At 38.7% G+C, this 21,888-nt stretch overlaps 1 protein-coding gene across 1 annotated transcript in view; it reads right to left on the bottom strand.

The window, feature by feature from the left end:
- LOC136866928 (uncharacterized) overlaps positions 1–20,552 on the bottom strand; it is a 126,735-nt gene extending 106,183 nt beyond the window's left edge. Inside the window, exon 1 of the mRNA XM_068226550.1 lies at positions 20,505–20,552. The gene's annotated coding sequence lies outside the window, so the exon portion shown is untranslated. The remainder of the gene's footprint in view (positions 1–20,504) is intronic.
- Between the last annotated feature and the right edge of the window lie 1,336 nt (positions 20,553–21,888).

The following is a 21,888-nucleotide window of genomic DNA, read 5'->3' as shown; positions in this document are numbered from 1 at the left end:
CCTTTCCTCGAAAGCGGAAATTTACTATGGTGGTCGGTAATTCTCCCCGGTTAGGTTATGACAAGACAACGTATTTCAATATTTTAAGTAATCTGAAGGTAGTTAAATACAATTCTGATATTCCAGTAGTGTACCCGATGCATTTACTGAACATATTCCAAAATGGCGCCTACAGAAGGTAGAGACCAGCCAAGGTAAAGGAATGTGTAGCAGAGTATCGATATTTAAGTATGTTAGAAGGCCATGACCTACCACACTATGAAGGCAATGTGCAACAGAGTAGAATCGACTGAATTGTTTTTTTAAAAAATAAGAAGGATCGAACGGATTATTAGAAAAACTCACTAAAAAATTGACTTCATAACGACAAGACGTGCTGAACATTGCTCTGAAGAATTAAGCAAGATTGATAGTTTGTAACGAAAATATTAACTTGAGACGACATTAATATTGAAGGAAACAACGTGCTAATCCCTGAAATACTGTAAGTAGGATATAAACCCCGGAAATTCTGGAAATTTCGTCCGGATACTTATACGCTAATCGTCTTGAAGCATAAAGTTGACCGAGACGCGAGAGCTGAAGATTGAACTACAACAGGAGAAAATAATAGCAACGATATCGTAAACAGAGAGGCGATCATTGGAAAATTATACTTCCCAAAGGAAAATAAGCTAACTTTGAATATACGATTAAGACGAGGCAAATAATCTTCTACTGGCCTCAAGGAATAAGAAAATATTTCCGCAGAGGAAGGCTAACAAATATATATACAGTTATCAACGATAAATACTAACATTTCAGAGAACCATGATGAATACATATGTTTCAGAATTGATGTATATTATCTACAGTATTACTGAGGAAATGATGGCTTGCTAAGTCGGCATAGACCGACCTGGAGAGAGATGTCGTCCTGGCAATTAAAACCACCCGACCCGAGAGGAGGAGGTCACTCAACCTGAGCTACCAGAGATGAGTATCCGTCCAGTTGTCGATCCATGGCCTGTGACCAAACCGTGGAGCAGTTGAAGAAGAGCAACTAAGGCCCGAGATATTGAATGGCGAGCTAAGTAATAGTAATAAGTAATATAATTTCTTATGTACAGTATTACCAGTATGTGCAATAGAACTGAATAGCCTAAACGTGAAATAATTAAGTGTGCAATTAATATAAGGAAGTGCAGTGTGAAATATCTAAGATGATATTAACATATATTAAGTCAGTGTGAACTTAAGATGATATCTCGTAGCATAATGGTTACGTATTTATTATATTATCTTAACCAGAGGAGTGAGAATTCGATTTTTAAAATGACATAGTGTAACAGATGTTTGCAAAAATCCCAGTTAGCTAAAAAGATCTATGAATGATATAGTACCATCCGAACCCAGATTACGTCATAGAGGGACGCATATTTTGAACTGTTTAATTTAGGTTACAATTCTCTTTGCCGAATGATTATATTGGAAGTGTAGACACCGTATTTGGGGTTATGTGTGGATTTATACGATAAATCGTGTTGTAAGAAATGAATGTCATGGCTCGTTATATTTAATGCTTATTGGAGGTTAAACGCGTTAATTGCAGATGCTGAATAAGTTAAATATAAGTTGAAAAGAAGGTTATAGATGAAATAATGGAAGTGTATGTGATGTTTTAAGTGAAATATTGCGCAGATTAGTAAGAAATGAGACGTATATGATGTAAATAATATCAAAATCAAATCAAAATCTCTTTTTTTGCAAATGAGGTGTCTACCTCGGTGGCAAATGGTACACTAAAATACATTATTGTCAAGCACTAAATTTTAAATTAACAGGAGACGAAGAAAATTTTCCTAGAATACAATATTATACAATTTACGCTAATAATTTGTTCTATCAAACACACACATCATCCTTAATAAATTTATATTGTTTACAAAATTCTACTTATAATATCTTACAAACATAGTCAACTCATATACAGTATGTGAAATTACTTCTAATAATAATATACAACTGGTATAAGATTCAAATTAACATTGAATTTATTTACATATTTATATTTTACCCATTTTGGAACCATATGCGGTATATGGGCAAGAGTATGGCAACTACGGAAAGGAAATATGCCCCAGGGAAGAACTATAGCAAGGTATGGTTAGTAAAATTATATATATATTTAGATGAAGTTTGAGAGTGATTTGACAGTAATTAGTAACAACTGGTGATGGGTAGATTTATGCATGATTATGTCGTATTCTGAATGAATGTTGATTGAATGGAAGATGAAACTATTATGTAAGCAGTGTGATAATATAATATTGTGATATCGTAATGCAGGCATTTGCACACATGTATATGATAAATGCTTATTGGCTGTGTGCACATTGAGCTGAGATACGTTACATAAGGAATTATCTAGCTAAAGTAGGGAAATGATATGAGATTTACATAGGATATCAGCGATGTTTTTAATTTGAAATACTATAAAAGCGAGTATTAAGCTAGGAGCCGTATTTTAAATGGCAATAGGACCAAGAAACTTAGTACGTCATACGATTTCTCGTTTTCTTCACTTTATTCAGCACCAACGAATTCAGATAATTTTTAATATAATTCAGATCACTGATATTAGAATTCAGGACACTTTTATTTAAATTCAGATCATTCTTAAAATAATATGAATACTGTAATGGTAGCATTTTTGATGATGACGAATATTTAACACCGCAAGTGATAGAATTATTTATTGAAATACTGAATTTTGACTGTGGTCAGAAGATTATGATATATTTGTGTACATAAATGACCAGACTTAAGTTTTGATAGGAAGATGAAACATAATTTGAATTCATTTCAGGAATACTCAACCCAGAGTGTGGTGATATGCAAATTTAGATTAGAAATAAGCCAGCGCTGACTTAAAATAACTGATTCAGGAGTTACAATACTTGTTTTATTAGGTTAATGACTGAAAGTTCATGAACTTATTTTGACACTTAACCATTCCTTTCGCGATTCTCAGAAATTTAATAAATATATTTCTAGATTATGTTTTATATAATTGAATGAGTTCTCATTTGTAGTGATAGATTGTAGTTATATTTAGTGAATAAGGTACTCGTAAGCGGACATGTCTTAGAAAATGTCAATTGAATTATGCGTATGTGGAGTTCATGATTGAGCGTTGAATTACGGAATTTTCAATCAATCAATCAATCAATCAATCAATCAATCAATCAATCAATCAATCAATCAATCAATCAATCAATCAATCAATCAATCAATCAATCAATCAATCAATCAATCAATACTGATCTGCATTTAGGGAAGTCGCCCAGGTGGCAGATTCCCTATCTGTTGCTTTCCTAGCCTTTTCCTAAACGATTTCAAAGAAATTGGAAATTTATTGAACATCTCCCTTGGTAAGTTATTCCAATCCCTAACTCCCCTTCCTATAAGTGAATATTTGCCCCAGTTTGTCTTCTTGAATTCCAACTTTATCTTCATATTGTGATCTTTCCTACTTTTATAAACGCCATTCAAACTTATTCGTCTACTAATGTCATTCCACGCCACCTCTCCGCTGACAGCTCGGAACATACCACTTAGTCGAGCAGCTCTTCTTCTTTCTCTCAATTCTTCCCAACCCAAACATTGCAACATTTTTGTAACGCTACTCTTTTGTCGGAAATCACCCAGAACAAATCGAGCTGCTTTTCTTTGGATTTTTTCCAGTTCTTGAATCAGGTAATCCTGGTGAGGGTCCCATACACTGGAACCATACTCTAGTTGGGTCTTACCAGAGACTTATATGCACTCTCCTTTACATCCTTACTACAACCCCTAAACACCCTCATAACCATGTGCAGAGATCTGTACCCTTTATTTACAATCCCATTTATGTGATTACCCCAATGAAGATCTTTCCTTATATTAACACCTAGATACTTACAATGATCCCCAAAAGGAACTTTCACCCCATCAACGCAGTAATTAAAACTGAGAGGACTTCTACTATTTGTGAAACTCACAACCTGACTTTTAACCCCGTTTATCAACATACCATTGCCTGCTGTCCATCTCACAACATTTTCGAGGTCACGTTGCAGTTGCTCACAATCTTGTAACTTATTTATCACTCTATAGAGAATAACATCACCCGCAAAAAGCCTTACCTCCGATTCCACTCCTTTACTCATATCATTTATATATATATATATAAGAAAACATAAAGGTCCGATAATACTTCCTTGAGGAATTCCCCTCTTAATTATTACAGGGTCAGATAAAGCTTCACCTACTCTAATTCTCTGAGATCTATGTTCTAGAAATATAGCAACCCATTCAGTCACTCTTTTGTCTAGTCCAATTGCACTCATTTTTGCCAGTAGTCTCCCATGATCCACCCTATCAAATGCTTTAGAGAGGTCAATCGCGATACAGTCATTTGACCTCCAGAATCCAAAATAACTGCTATATCTTGCTGGAATCCTACAAGTTGAGCTTCAGTGGAATAACCTTTCCTAAAACCGAATTGCCTTCTATCGAACCAGTTATTAATTTCACAAACATGTCTAATATAATCAGAAAGAATGCCATCCCAAAGCTTACATACATTGCATGTCAAACTCACTGGCCTGTAATTTTCAGCTTTATGTCTATCACCCTTTCCTTTATACACAGGGGCTACTATAGCAACTCTCCATTCATCTGGTATAGCTCCTCCGACCAAACAATAATCAAATAAGTGCTTCAGATATGGTACTATATCCCAACCCATTGTCTTTAGTATATCCCCAGAAATCTGATCAATTCCAGTCGCTTTTCTAGCTTTCAACTTTTGTATCTTATTGTAAATGTCATTGTTATCATATGTAAATTTTATTACTTCTTTGGCCTTAGTCTCCTCTTCTATCTCGACATTATCCTTGTAACTAACAATCTTTACATATTGCTGACTGAATACTTCTGCCTTTTGAAGATCTTCACATACACGCTCCCCTTATTCATTAATTATTCCTGGAATGTCCTTCTTGGAACCTGTTTCTGCCTTAAAATAACTATATATACCCTTCCATTTTTCACTAAAATTCGTATGACTGCCAATTATGCTTGCTATCATGTTATCCTTAGCTGCCTTCTTTGCTAGATTCAATTTTCTAGTAAGTTCCTTCAATTTCTCCTTATTTCCACAACCATTTCTAACTCTATTTCTTTCCAGTCTGCACCTCCTTCTTTGTCTCTTTATTTCTCTATTATAATGAGGTGGGTCTTTACCATTCCTTACCACCCTTAAAGGTACAAACCTGTTTTCGCATTCCTCAACAATTTCTTTAAACCCATCCCATAGCCTGTTTGCATTTTTATTTACCGTTTTCCACCGATCATAGTTACTTTTTAGAAACTGCCTCATACCTGCTTTATCAGCCATATGGTACTGCCTAACAGTCCTACTTTTAAGACCTTCCTTTCTTTCACATTTATTTTGAACTACGACAAAAACAGCTTCATGATCACTAATACCATCTATTACTTCAGTTTCCCTATAGAGCTCATCTGGTTTTATCAGCACGACATCCAGGATATTTTTCCCTCTAGTTGGTTCCATCACTTTCTGAATCAGCTGTCCTTCCCCTATTAACTTATTTGCCATTTGTTGGTCATGCTTCCTGTCGTTCGCATTTCCTTCCCAACTGACATCTGGCAAATTCAGGTCTCCCGCTACAATCACATTTCTTTCCATGTCGTTTCCCACATAGCCGAATCCGCGTCAGTGCTCCCCTTTCCCGATCTGTACACTCCGCGTAGGGTGTCGCTATCTCTTTTTGGACGCACGTTAAATGGAATTATAGAAAAATTAACCATTTTTCTGGAAACATGGATACCCTGAGACGTTTATCTGACTAGCCGGGAAAATAACTGTGGTCACCCTGACCCGAAGGGTGCAGTAGTAAGACTGACAAATCCTTATATCAACGAGGCTACATCTACCTCACATAGGCCCAGGTAAGAGAGACAAACTTCAGATCACGGTGCCTATGCTTCTGTGTCCACCCTCTCTGCGGAGGCGGTAATTTATAGTAAAAATGTTAATTCAAATAACAAATGTAAAATCGTTTCTAAGAAATTTGAGTTATTAATGGACTAAACGGGACAAACGTTCAAGGGAAACAAACACCTTTCAAAGTCGTTACATGACGGGTTCTTTTCTTTGGAAATTCCACTATCTCAAAGTAAAACATGCGGTTATTGCAACTTAACTGTCGGGGTGTTCTGAATAAGAAACATGAAGTAGTGAGTCTGTTAAACTCCTTCTACTTTCAATGAGCGAAACTTGGCTGAAACATCGTTTTCGTTTTCATATGAAAGGTTTTTCTTCGATACGGCATGATGCAAACATTTTAATCAAACAAGACGTATATTTTCAGGAAATTCCCTCACATTATATTATACCAGAACTCAAGCCATCGCAGTTAAAATTGAAGATTTGCATGTGGTTTCTATATACTGCCCACCGTAGGTAAAATTAAATTATATTCTATGGGACATCTTCTTTTCGCAGTTTTCAAAAAACACGATACTAGCTGGGTATTTTAATGCCAAGAACCCTATTTGGGGGACCATATCCAGTTGCCCAGAAGGTGGGAACGTAGAAAAAATTACCTAAAAACGAACTGGTTATCCTGAACGATGGCCCGCCTACCCGACTAACAGCTCCAAACATTAATAAATGTGCTGTACTGTTGATTTAGCACTTAAAACAAACTGGAGTGTAGTACATGAAACACACCAAAGTGACCATTTTATAATAATAATAATAATAATAATAATAATAATAATAATAATAATAATAATAATAATAATAATAATAATAATAACAGATATAGGCACACAAGTTTATAGGAATGTCTCTCATTTTACTACATCCCGTAATCTCCGTTATTTTCATTATGATTTATTCGAAACCTTCACTGCTGATAAAATACTCTCTACACTTCAAAATAACAATTCTCTCGACTATAATTCTCTATTACATTTTATTCATTCATATTTACGTACCTATCATCCCATCGAAAGCAATAAGATACTTAAAAAGCAGAGGAATTCGATCTGATGGTGGGATTCCGATTGCGCTTCTTTAGTCCAACGAAGAAAAGCCGCCTTAAAAGCATATCGGAAAAATGGAACATACGATAATTATATTCGGTATAAAAATAGTCGCAGTCCATTTTAATTAAAAAGACGAAATGCGTTGAAGGTTTCTGTTATGTCTCTCAATAGACAAACACCTATTCAAAATATATGGGCGGGCATTAAAAATCAAAACCATGCTCATACAAATCTTGTCAATAAGTCGGACCCTATCGGAATTTCTCAATTTTATCAAAACCTGACACCACATTATGTGGAACCTTCCTTCTAATATGTTTTCATACACTCTTCCGCGAAATTGTCTAGCCTCCTTCAAAATGTCTCACTCAATGAAATTGATATGGCACTCGACCATCGAAAAGACACTAGTCCGGGTGAGATTATATATCTTATAAAATGTTAAAGTATCTACCATCCGACGTTAAGTGTACATTACTAAATAAGTTTAACGACATGCTCGACTGCAATATAATTCCTAACGATTTGAATGATTTTAAAATCATACCAATATTAAGAGGGAAACATCCTCAAGATGAAAACGGGTACAGAGGAATCGCTTTCGGATCATGTCTTCGGAAAAAACATTCCAACAAATTATCTTGCACCGTCCTACAAGGTATTTGGAATATTGTAATATACTCCCAATCTATCAGGTTGGTTTCTTGAAAGGTAGAGGTACGGCAGACGCCCTCAGTATTTTCCATACCGACTCATTACTTGCTAGGAGTCGAGGCGACTGACTGACCGCTCTGTTTCTTGATGTCAAAAGGGCATATGATAATGTGGGCGTACGTGTACTACTCGCCAATCATAAGACAACTATTAACTAAACGTCGCATTTTCGTTAAGAACAGCGGCCAAATCCTCGAGTCTAGGTACACATTCAAAGATCTTCCACAAGGCGATATTTTGAGCCCAATTCGATACATTCCAATTAGAGCGGGTGATCACTCAACATCGTTGTTTATTCCATTAAAGAATTGGTAGTGGAATCACGCATTACTATTGCAAATATATTAACGGTTCTCCATAGTGTCACGACCGCGTGTCGCGACGCGTCCCTTTCATGTCTCAGTGCCGAGCGAATGGACTCGATCGAGTATCGAATCCACGACCTCCGAGACTAAGGATATTGAGTAATGATCTAGAGTTTGTATGATCATGTTACAGTGGCAAGAAGTTGACTGATAATTTTATTAAGTGGGAGAGAGTTTTAAGTATTCAAAGCATAAGACGTCATACAAGTTCTACTTGAAGCAAACTGGTGCAGCTCAAGTCAGTGTGTGTAATGTTGTGCAATAGTCAGGGTAAAACAGAAAACGCAAAACAAAGTTATTTAAGTGTTTCTAGAAGCGAATAGAAGCAAATATTCTTGACGCAGTAAGAAACGAATTGTTCCAATGAATTCCACGACACTCCCCATCAGTTAGTGGGAGGAACTCGTGAACCAATCAGAGTGAAAATCGTCTTACTTCTACAAAAGTAGAGGGGAAAAGCTTCGAGAGGCTTCGAACAGGAAGTATAGGGAATGACACTTCGAAAAATCGAGACAATCTGTCTAACTACCGAGAAAGCAGCGTGTTTGTGTGTGTGTGAGTGTGTGTGTGTGAGTGTGTGTGTGTGGCTGAGCGACACAGGGAGAGAATCTGTCCGATTACCATGCTAACATATGTGTGGCTGTACGCCACCAAGGGAAACTGTCCTGCTCTTGTACCAGTAACCTGTGTGTGGCTGTGAGCTGAAGCATTAAAAACCGGTCGGATTTTTGTAGTCTGGCTACTAGGCTTAATTATAGCATTATGCGGTAAGAAATGCCCCTTATCCTTACATTCAGGAACTGTTTCGGTAATGCCTGACTGTAACCAGTCCTGGAATACTGCATGATAATTCTCCAGTTGCCCACAAAGGAGGAGTTGTTTTGTTACATCTTTAAGCCTCCTCTCTGCCAAAGCTTTATTATCCAGCAGCTCATCGTTCCCTTCTTTCTAAGGTAACTGTACCTCATATCTATCTTCTTCATTGATTCTCTCAGTTTCATTGAAAAACAAAATGGTATCAGTAACTGAATCCTCTTTAAATTTCACAACTTCTGCTTCACTAATACCTATACCATCTAACCTCCATAAGTCTGACAAATCTAAGTTGGAGTTATAGGTTAAGTTAGTCAGCAGGTTATTCGAATTCTTCCCTGGCCCTTTTAAGCTCCAACCCAACTTTGTCTCAATCGCTACCAATGTTCCGTCCAACTGCGCGTAGGGACCGGTCATGAACAGTCCTGAAATGTCAGCACCTCTCAGTAATCCTATGTCCGGTAGATTCCTCCCCATGTCAGAGAGAATAATGTTTTCCTCCCTGAGCTTAGGATACAGGCCTTGACTTTCCACCTTAGGTACAGAACCACACATTTTCGTCTGATCCAGAACACTTATAGATCGTTGAAATTTACCATCCGTACTTCGGAGTTGTGCTGTTGTTCATTGGTTTCAACTCCCCAAAAAAAGACTAAGGCTTAACGTCACCTTCCCAGATTGTTTCATATCTAGCTGCTCCACAACATCTTTGTGCTCCACTGTCACAAAGGGCACGTACTTCCCTAACTTCACCTTAAACATCACTGTCTCAAGAAAGGTGACGCCATATTTCTGAGCCAAGAGTGATTGAGACCTTTGACTCTTTTCCTTAACAGGTTCAACACTTTAGGCTTTCTGGATACATGATAGTTAAATGCCGTTTAAGACAGACAAAACATTTAACATAATTCCTACATCTCTTGGCACAATGACCAGAGTTTAATCATATGAAACAACAGTTTTTGTTCTTAAGTAAAGACTTTTCCTGATCATATAACATAGTTCTAGCTTTAAAACAGTCTGCCGCAGCATGTGAAGTCTTGTCGTACCACAAACATTTAACAGCATGCTGCTAAGATAAATGCTGCTGTAGGTACATTTTTCCTTTAACATTTTCGGACTTAACACTAATACAGTCATTGCCAGAAATACCATTGCGAGCTTATTGCAGGTACTCTTCGCTCTCAACTTCAAGTTTGAAGAACTGTAGTAAGTTAGATAAGCCATTATTAGTATCAGAAATTTCAGCTCTAGTGACAGTTCGTGCTCTTTCCCATGCTCTCAAAATGTCCTCAGATAACGCTGTTTCCACTAACGGATATAGCATGGCAGCATATTTATTTCTTGTTACTCCTAATGTTTCTATAGCTCTCAGTTGGGTCTCTAACCTGTCATATAAATGGCCTAATTTTATTGTTTCCTTATCTGCAGCTTGAATCATTGCTCAACCAAGCAACTTGCGAACATTAACAGTTTATCGCGTGCGAACCTTGCCTTTACCTGTTCAATGGCTTTACTGTAGTTAGGTACTGAAGAAGGTAAACTTTCTACAAGTTCTCTAGCACTAGATCCTGGTACTGTAGCTTAGATTAAATACTGGAACTTATCCTCATCAGCTACAGAAGTATCATCGTTTATTGGGCCGATGACCTTCGATGTTAGCCCCCTTTTAAGAACAAGCATCATCATCATCATCATCATCATCATCATCATCATCATTTATCTTACGAAACTGTCCCCAGAATCCTAACCAATTTCAAATATTGCCATCATGTGCCTTCAACTCCAGTTTAGGCAGTCGTAAGTTTCTTATTGGAGAGCTTGAGATAATACTAGCTGCGCCACATTCAGGTACGACATTATTAATGTTTCAAAGAACAAAATCTCATACCTGCTCTTTGCTGTTATCCATTCCTCTTTGTACTCTTCGGCTGCTTCGCATTCTTTCTCACATACCTGCTCGTCAAAATTTCAGCTGCAAATAATAAATCTCGAATCTTTTTTCTATTCGAGAAGACGCGATGCTTTATCATCGAATACCTTAAATGCTGTAATAGCTTAGTCATTTTCGAATGGATCTGCTTCTAACTTCTGTTTAAATTCCTTGAGTGACCGTGTGAATTGACGACGTAATAAAGTTCACTCTCTCTTTAATTTTTCCATAATGTAATCTGAAATCCTGTCGTGGTCGCCAGATGAAGGAGATTGCATAAATTATAGAGCGAACAAATCACACAACCATTTATTTACTTAAACAGAACACCAATATAACAGGCCATCTCGGCTAAAAGAAAAAGCTACGAAATTAAACCTATTTAGAGTACACGGAATGGTCATTTTTTGTTCCATATCTACCCTGTCTATAACAACATCCCTTCCCTTATGTTGTGCGCCTATATTTTTTTTAAGCTGGCACCTCCAGTAGAATATAATTAACCCACAAAACCAGTGACTGACATAGCGTTTTATCACGATGTCCAAAACGTTATCAAAAAGAAGAAGTAGAAGAAATATCGGCTTTATATCACGACCCACCAGTAGTTTAATTAGTTATGGGCTAGCGACGAAATCGAGTAGAATCGAGAAATGTGCTCTTAGAATCATTATACTCGACTCCAGACTCGAGCCCAAGCATACTAGTGTCGCTATCTTTGGACATGTCTTGGAACTATAATCTACTGTACTGGAGTGCACGTCATTTAGGGTCACCCACAGAATATTTTTGTGGTGTGTGTACCGGGCGGTACACCTCCACGCCGCTAATTTAAAAGGTGCGCCAGTTGAAAATCCTCTGCTGGAGGAAGTCTGAACTTTATTGACGGTATTAATTTTCTACCTTCTCAGAAGATGTCACTACCTGTAAATTTTGGAGTTTTAGAACTGTGTCATTTTTGATGTGTTTTTGTTTTGCTTGAAGTAAGAAGTGTGAACTTTCTCTTCTAGAGGACACTACTGAAGAACTACAATAGTGCACCCTAGTGCGAAGAAAAAGAACTGTTCCTTGGAGAAATTTTTATTTCAAAAGTTTGTTCTTTGTTAAATTTCTTTCAGTCATTGGTTAAGTTGGCAATATTACCCCTTTCTTTCCCCTTGTTTTAAATCTAGCCAATCCCGAATTTCTGAAATTAATTTTCCACCAATAATGTGTTTCTTCTTCATCTTGTGTAGGGGTTTCTCTTTATTCTCCAATAAAGTGATTGTGGGCGGGTGTTCTCATTCCCCTAACGCCTAGAACCTTCCGCGAGAGTATATAAACTGCTGATTTTAGGGTCTCTGCGCCACTTCTGTTCCATCTTTCTGTGTGTAAAGTACATAGCAGGGGGCGGGAAGCGCCTCTTTCTTCGGCAGCGGTCAACAACAAAGTAATGGCCAATTAATAACTTCTTTCTTTGCTAGCTCAGCAGTTTAACTCTCGGGGCGGGTCCGAAGCTTTTTCCGTTATGTAACCTTTCTTAAAATGTAAAGAAACTTGTATCTATTTCATCTTTTAAACTGCATATCGGGATAGAGAGTGCTTTACCGTCTCGAGCTCCCAATCATATTGTTTTGAGGTGAACTTATTTTTCTCAACCTATTCTTCGTTAATATAATGTAAATTGTTCTTTTCTGAAGTCACCTCTGTAGTATGGGATTAGCCCTTGCATTAACGGCCTAATGCCAAGTAGGTTTTAAATAAAGTGTATTAGGAGTGCGGAGAGCCTCCTTTCAAGTTGGTATTTTAGAGGCCATATAATTAACCTTTTCTCACTTAATAGGCCTCAGTAGATTGGGTATTTTACCCCTGTGTTTATGTCCGTTGAGGACAGCTTGAAGGTGGAGTTTGGTGTGGCCTGGGAGAGGCTTAAAGTTGAGAGTGAGTGGCTCTTTTGAAAATTGAGTGTTGTATGCCTCGTGGAGGCTTTTCAGTGTAATTTGGAGCAGGGGCTCCTAGGCATGAATGGGGTTTTCTGCCCCTCTGTTGAAACTTGTGTTTGGGGTAAAACTGAGCTGATTGCCCGAGCATTGTGAAGTCAGGGCGCGAAGCCCAAATCCTGTAAATATTGTAACTACCCTTTGGACTTGCTACTTTGTACCTGCCATGCTTGTTATTTCTTTATTTTTGAAAAGAAAATATAACCTTGTTAAATTTTAAATTAATTTTACTTTCGTAGCTTGAGACCCGTTCACACCCGCACCTTCTTTCACCTCTACCTACCGCTAAAACACGGTAACAGTGTGGACTGCAGTATGTTTGCTGCTGATGATTGGTTTTGTTGAGTCATCGGCCGTCAATAATTTGATTGTTACGATAATTATTATCATCATAGGCAGCGTAATTTATGACTTACTAACAAACTGTCAAATTGAAAGATAGACAAGTAGGACCTAAGATGAGCGTGGGATGGGGACAGTTTCCCCACTGTGCACTTTTTATAATGCCGATAACGCGAGCGATCTATTATTATTATCATTAATATTATTAATATTATTAATATTATTAATATTATTATTTATTTTATTATTATGCAGCCTGGAAACAGCCACCAGGTAATTGTTGATAGCTTTGAAATATTATTCCCGCGACGTCCTTCTAGGAAAACGTGTAATAATATTGTGCGAAATAATGACAATATTACTGCCAGAGAAAAGTATTGCAACCATACATGTGTAAGGCGTTCAGAAACACACTGTATATGTGTGCTGTAGTATCACTCATTGGTGTTGTATTCACGCAGTCTGCATAAATAACTTGCAAATCTCATCTGATTCCTATTTGATTAAATTACATTAACATTCACTGGCCAGTGGATAAGTGGGGTGCTCCCTTTAATACCTGTAATTGTATATTTCGTCAGACAATTAACACACAAAGGATTGGGTTCATATCACCCTTTAAATGACAATATTAGGGTTGTAGGTGTCGAGCATTGCTGCTCGACGTCATGTTTCCTGTGTGAGAGAGAACTGCTGTATTTACAGAACCCTGTTACAATTGTGGGCGCTTCGATCACCCTCGACCAGCGACGGAATTACAGTAGGTTATATATTTTTGTTGCTGTAGGAAGAAAAATATTGGTATTCATCGACCTAGAGAAAAGCAGAACACAAAATATTTATTTTAAGTAGGCTAATAGATTGTTTTATGTAAGTAATGCATTACAAAATTGATTTACTGTTATTAAACTGCGTTTACATTGTTTACATAACTAGGTACAACTACAGCTTTATAGGGAACAGTTTCAGAGACATTGCAGCCGATCTCTTCCTGCTTGACATTGTTGATGTCTACAGTACTGCTTAAATCTCGCAACTATTCTTCGTCCTTCGCACAATTTGTAAAGACTGCAACACTCAGCTTTGTTCCTTTACACAGTCATGTGTTGCAATGACAAACGTCCAAAACGGAGCATGTATTTTGTTCATATTGCATTCCATCAGCTGTTTAGATAGAACAGAACAGGCGCGGCTCCATAATACGATCTGCAGAGCTGCAGAACCACCACAATGAAAGATATACAGTAATATATAGCGATTAGCGATGCCATCCTTCATATTGAGTGTCTATATCGAGCCAAAGATCGATACCCATACAGCTGCTGGTGATCTGGCAACCCTGTTTAGATCTGTGAACGACAGAACATTAGGAGAGCCACGACCGACTGGAAGAGCACACTTAACTACAGCTTTCTTCCGATAGGTGGCTAAGAGTCGCCCATAAGGCTCTGTATGAACTGCACGCCTTGCAGTACGTCTGACCTATTCCCGTGACCATAGAGTTAGTAAATAATACACTTGACAGCGCCACCGTCCGTAAGAGAATCGCTGCAGCGAGTGCAAGGATCATGTTAGAGTGAGTGAGCCTGTTGAAATCTCAGCTGTTTGGGAAAAGCTCGCTCCATTGTACTCACCAGTGTAAATAGAGATTTTTTAAAACTGTATGGATATTGATATGGTTTAAAATTCTTACATGTCGACATTCTCAGATACTACAGTATAGTTGTGATGCTTCTGTTAAGAAGAAAGAAAGCCCAAATAGTTTAAATACAGGATAAATGCGCTATAAAAGAGGATGGTTGTGATTAAGTAACACAAAATCAATTTACTGTTCATGTTAAGTCTTCAAACAACGAACCTTAAGATTGGGGGTATGTATATTTATCTTTTGTGTAAATGGCCAGGACTTCAGCATAATACTATCCAACGACCGAAAACATTCTCTCTCGTACGAAGCGAATGAGCGAGTTCTTAGGCCTACAAGTAATCATGACAATGTTTCTCCGTAATGGTAGTGAATACTTCCGACTTAGGTGGTCATGAAAATGAAAACAGAAACGATAGTACCATCAGATGATGTTCCCCCTCCATTGAGAAAGCCGGCTCCCAAAGATGTATGCAGGACTCGGAACCTTTGTAAATATGAATGTGTCGATAGATCAACATTTTTTCGATAAGCGGAAGAGGGGCTTTAATTTTTGTAACTTTTTAATTGTTGTTTTTTGTACAAGTCAGTTATTTATATTGTCGATGTCCCTCGAAATCGGGGTCTTACAAATTGAGATGAACGTCTACCTGTATTTTTTCGGTACATTTCAGAGAACTTCACACTGAAAGGACATGGAGTAAAGCGTTTCCACGGAGTTGGAGGAGGGATTAACACGAGCTCACCTGACACTTCCCGTATGCAATACGAGTTAGATTTGTCTATTACACTTACTGCAATGGACTGGGCGTCACAGAGCAGAACCACCAACATTTTTCAGCACGAGCCGCCACTGGAACAGAATGACGTTCTGACCAAAAATATGGCTTCCGATTGAGATAGGACCTAAGATAAAATAAAATTCAGGAAACTCAATCATTAAAAGTTACCAGTGTTTCTCCCAGAGTGCGGCTAGCTATCACAATCGGACGCCATAGTTTGGTCATGCTAGCCCGGGAGGGCAATATAGCAAGTGGAGATGTAATTCTCCCCAAGTACGTCGGCACTGCATTGTGCTTATGGCTTGCAGTGGTGTCGCTACCGGCGTGCTAGCCGGCCAGTGTCTTGGAAAAGGTGCGGTATCCAACGGATGAGCCCATGCCGCACTCTGGGCGAAACACTGGTAACTTTTGACGATTGAGTTTCCTGAATTTTATTTCTAGAGTGACGTTCTGTCTGATGATTTGCTGCGTGTATGTACATCACATTCGGCACGCCTAATCTTGATATCCTACATTATATCTGCCGACAGTATGATGTAGGTATAAACTTTTTACCTCTTCCCCCGGTCTAGTGTTGGCTTTGGCGCAGTTAACAACAGGCTAAGGTTACAATAAGTCTGTCATACTGCCGATCATGTTAGCATATCTATTGCATAGCGGCTACCTGAGATCTAACCTTCCAGTAGCGAAGCAATACAAAGTGTGCAGAAAGACCGTGTATAAAAATAACACGCGTTTAAAATACAGTAAATATAACATACGCACCCTGACAGTGATTTTAAACAATAATAATAATAATAATAATAATAATAATAATAATAATAATAATAATAATAATAATAATGTTATGAGTTTTACGTATATTTTATGGTTTTTGGAGATGCCGAGGTGCCGGAATTAACCTAGTCCCTCAGTTCTTTTACGTGCCAGTAATTCTACCGACACGAATCTGACGTATCTGAGCACCTTCAAATATCACCGGACTAAATCCGTATCGAACCTGCCAATTTGGGCTCAGAAAGACAGATAAGCTATGATATCTGATATCTGCGAACCATGTGACCGTGTCCCAATGATGCAGATAGCCGAGCCGCAGCTGCAACCATATCGGATGGATATCTGTTGAGAGACCAGACTAACGAATGGTTCATCGAAAGGTTAGTAGCAGGCTTTCGGTAGTTGCAAGGGCGGCAGTCCAGATGAGTGACTGATACGGCCTTGTAATAATACTCAACATGGCTTAGCTGTGTTGATACTGCTACACGGCTGAAAGCAACGGGAAACAACAGCTATAACTAACACCCGAAGACATGCAGCTCTCTCTGTAAGAATGATGTACTGATGATGGCTTCCTCCCGGGTAAAATATCCAGGAGGTAAACTAGTCTCCCATTCGGATCTCCGGGTGGGGACTAAACGAGAAGGGGCGCTCATCAGGAAGATGGATACTGACATTCTGCGAGTCGGAGCGTGGAATGTTACAAGTTTGAATCGTTGTGGTAGGTTAGAGAATCTGAAAAGGGAGATGGATAGGCTAAAGTTAGATGTAGTTGGTATAAGTGAAGTACGTTGGCAGGAAGAACAAGATTTTTGGTCAGGAGACTACCGAATTATCAACACAAAATCAAATAGGGGAAATGCAGGGGTTGGTTTAATAATGAATAAGAAAATAGGGCAGCGGGTAAGCTACTACGACCAGCATACTGAAAGAATTATTGTCGTCAAGATAGACACCAAACCAATGCCCACCACAATAGTGCAGGTCTATGAGCCTACTAGTTCAGCGGATGATGAAGAAATCGAAAGAATATATGAGGAGCTAGAAGATTTAATACAATATGTAAAAGGTGACGAGAATCTAATTGTGATGGGAGACAGGAATGCAGTGGTAGGCCAAGGAGGAGAAGGTAGTACAGTAGGAGAATTTGGATTGGGACAAAGGAACGAAAGAGGAAGTCGGCTGGTTGAATTCGGCACTGATCATAATTTAGTCCTTGCCAATACTTGGTTCAAACACCACAAACGACGGCTGTATACGTGGACGAGACCTGGAGACACTGGAAGGTATCAAATAGACTTCATTATGATTAGGCAGAGATTCAGAAACCAGGTGTTGGATTGCAAAACTTTCCCAGGAGCAGACGTGGACTCTGACCACAATTTGTTGGTCATGAAATGCCGTCTGAAGTTGAAGAAATTGAAGAAAGGAAAGAATGCAAAAAGATGGGATCTAGACAAGTTGAAAGAAAAAAGTGTGAGGAATTGTTTCAAGGAACATGTTGCACAAGGACTAAATGAAAAGGATGAAGGAAACACTATAGAGGAAGAGTGGAGAGTCATGAAAAATGAAGTCAATAGGGCTGATGATGAAATGTTAGGAAGGAAGAAAAGATCAAGTAAGAATCAGTGGATAACTCAGGAGATACTAGACCTGATTGATGAACGACGAAAATACAAGAATGCTAGAAATGAAGAGGGCAGAAAAGATTATAGGCGATTAAAGAATCAAGTGGATAGAAAGTGCAAGGTAGCTAAGGAAGAATGGCTGAAGGAGAAGTGCAAGGATGTCGAAGGTTGTATGGTTGTAGGAAAGTAGATGCTGCATACAGGAAAATCAAGGAAACCTTTGGAGAAAGGAAATCTAGGTGTATGAATATTAAGAGCTCAGATGGAAAGCCACTTCTAGGGAAAGAAGACAAAGCAGAAAGATGGCAGGAGTATATCCAAGAGTAGTATCGAGGTAAAGATGTAGATAATTTGGTTCTGGAACAAGAAGAGGCTGTGGATGCTGATGAAATGGGAGACCCAATTTTGAGGTCAGAGTTAGACAGAGCTGTGAGTGACCTCAATAGGAACAACGCACCTGGAATTGATGACATTCCCTCTGAATTACTGACTGCCTTAGGAGAAAACAGCATGACAATGTTATTTCATTTATTGTGCAAGATGTATGAGACAGGAGAAGTCCCATCTGATTTTCGGAAGAATGTTGTTATACCTATTCCCAAGAAAGCCGGTGATGACAGGTGTGAAAACAACCGCACATTAGTATAGTATATCATGCATGCAAAATTTTAACACGTATTATTTACAGAAGAATGGAAAAACAAGTTGAAGCTGAGTTGGGAGAAGATCAATTTGGCTTCAGAAGAAACGTAGGAACACGTGAAGCAATACTGACTTTACGTCTGATCATAGACGATCGAATCAAGAAGGACAAGCCCACGTACTTGGCATTCGTAGACCTAGAAAAGGCATTCGATAATGTTGATTGGACCAAGCTATTTATGATTCTGAAGATGATAGTGATCAGATACCGAGAACGGAGAATTATCTACAATCTGTATAAAAATCAGTCTGCAGTGATAAGAATCTAGGGCTTCGAAAAAGAAGCAGCAATGCAGAAAGGAGTGGGGCAAGGCTGCAGTTTGTCCCCTCTCCTTTTCAATGTTTGCATAGAACAGGCGGTAAAGGAAATCAAAGAGAAATTTGGAAAGGCAATCACAGTCCAAGGAGAGGAAATCAAAACCTTGAGATTTGCCGATGATATTGTTATTTTATCTGAGACTGCAGAAGATCTCGAGAAGTTGCTGATTGGTATGGATGAAGTCTTGGGTAAGGAGTACAAGATGAAAATAAATAAGTCCAAAACAAAAGTAATGGAGTGCAGTCGAACGAAGGCAGGTGATGTAGGAAATATTAGATTAGGAAATGAAGTCTTAAAGGAAGTAGATGAATATTGTTACTAGGGTAGTAAAATAACTAACGATGGCAGAAGTAAGGAGGACATAAAATGCAGACTAGCACAAGCAAGGAAGAGCTTTCTTAAGAAAAGAAATTTGCTCACTTCAAACATTGATATCGAAATTAGAAAGACGTTTTTGAAGACTTTCATGTGGAGCGTGGCATTGTTTGGAAGTGAAACATGGACGATAACTAGCTCAGAAAGAAATAGAATAGAAGCTTTTGAAATGTGGTGTTACAGAAGAATGCTGAAAGTGAGATGGATAGATCGAATCACGAATGAGGAGATACTGAATCGAATTGGTGAGAGGAGATCGATTTGGCTAAATTTGACGAGAAGAAGAGATAGAATGATAGGACACATCTTAAGACACCCAGGACTTGTTCAGTTGGTTTTTGAAGGAAGTGTAGGTGGTAAGAACGGTAGGGGTAGACCAAGGTATGAATATGACAAGCAGATTAGAGCAGAAGTAGTTACGTAGAAATGAAAAGGTTAGCATAGGATAGGGTGGCATGGAGTGCTGCATCAAACCAGTCTATGGACTGATGACTCAAACAACAACAACATCAATATTAGAATAGAGGGCATATTCAGTGTATTGAGTGAGAGACGCCGTAAACGGATATTTTCATAGTTTATGTGTAGTATTATCGTTCTCAATGTATCGTCAAAGTTAGGTTATTCTTTTTGCGCATTCATTATGATAATTTATATCGCAGTCCCATATAACCTCAGCGACCGCTTGTACGCATGCTTCATCCATCCAAGAGCGGGCGAGAGAGCGAGCGTGTGACGTCATGCTGTCATCGAGCCTTCGCAAGCGAAATGAGTCCAAGCCTGGACTCGAAAGTGTCGAGTAGGCGTCATATAATTAATATCATACTCTTTCGTTTTAACCACGGTGAACTCCCGAGTATAAATATAGATTTCACATCTCTAACCTCCCAAACTCTTTATGTGGTCAGCCAAACGGAGATAGCAATCATATATTTTTTCAATGTCCGCAATATGCGTACAGTCATCGCCCTCTAGTATACATCAGCCTCCCCACTTAAAGAATACATGCGAACATCAAGAAGTACTCACTTTCTCCACCGGAGCGCTGCAAGCGTGGCCAGTCAGAACGAGCGGCACGCAGTTCCCCACAGCTGTTAGGCCTACATTCTGATGATTTTCCTGTTGATCGGCTTACTGTTTAAGTATTTCACCCTCTCAAAACGTTCAGTCACTTCATCTCCAATGTTTTTTAAGATACTCGCGATAAGAGTTTTGCAGATTACCTGACCAAATTTCTCAGCATGATTAGAACTGCCATTTGAATTGCACTTTAAAACCTCCGAACTCTTCAAAACAGGCAGAACTACGGTAGTTAAAGTCGTACAAGCTCCTGTATTAACAAATTTTGCAGCTTCACACGCGAAATCATTAACAATGTTTATAATCCACACCAACCGTTCTGATGGATAGAAGAAGTCATTACACTCATCTTGCTTAAAGTGAACCCGAGTGACTTAGGCCCATAATCAATCATGATTTGATCGGTAAAATAATATGGTACATTTATTGAAATACAGAGGAGTGTATTTGAAAATATTTCGTTTAGGTAATGTCGAAATCAGAGCGAAGGAAGGACGACAGACTGGAGCCTGACGGATTAGCTCAACCCGACAACTTTTAGCTACTTCACAGCAGGGAATATCATTAGTTGGCGTACAAGGAAATACAGAGTCCACAAATAAGTCTTGGTCAGAAAGAGGAAGGGGGAGAGTCATACAAAGAAAACCCACCACATGAGTAAGACCTTGGGATATTTTTGGTAGGACGGAAATTCCATGACCTCATGGAAAATTACAGCGGCTGAGTGTACGTTCGCTAGCCTAAGTTCGAGCAGGTGGAGATTTAAATCACGTGACCGCTTGCCGGCCAATAGTAAAATTTTGATGGGAGACTCAGTGATACCATCTTAAGGAATGATGGATGAGATATTTTCGTAACTACAAAAGTAATCAGTAATAAATTAATATGAGTACGCGGATGGATGTAATGAATTTATTAGATGTCATGCATGGAAAAATAATCAATACTTATTGGCAAATTAAATAAATTGAAGGCTGGATTTCTTGGAAACCGGACAGCTTGAATCTCATTGGCTGAAAGAAGACCACGTTGTCAGGGACGCTGACAAAGGCGCGAAATGTGAGGAGCGAAATCCATCCATATCTCCTAAATCTGTGATCACCAGGAGTTCATATTTTATCCAGCAGATATGCTAGCGGAGTGGATTAATTTGATGTAAATTTTAACTTCCAATTCGGAGTGCAAGTACCGATATTAAAAATCCACCCCCTCCCTAAGGGACATGACGTCAACGAATCCGCGGGAAAAAGGCTTCATCCATATATACGGAGCTGAATTGACGGTCGCCAGCCACTTGTCTTGAATCGTTGGAGCTGAATTGACGGTCGCCAGC

The sequence above is a fragment of the Anabrus simplex genome, chromosome 3 (genome assembly GCF_040414725.1).
Source record: "Anabrus simplex isolate iqAnaSimp1 chromosome 3, ASM4041472v1, whole genome shotgun sequence".
NCBI classification, from domain to species: Eukaryota; Metazoa; Arthropoda; class Insecta; order Orthoptera; family Tettigoniidae; genus Anabrus; species Anabrus simplex.
The sequence above is the reverse complement of the archived record's forward strand: the minus strand, read 5'-3'. Positions and strand labels throughout refer to the sequence as shown.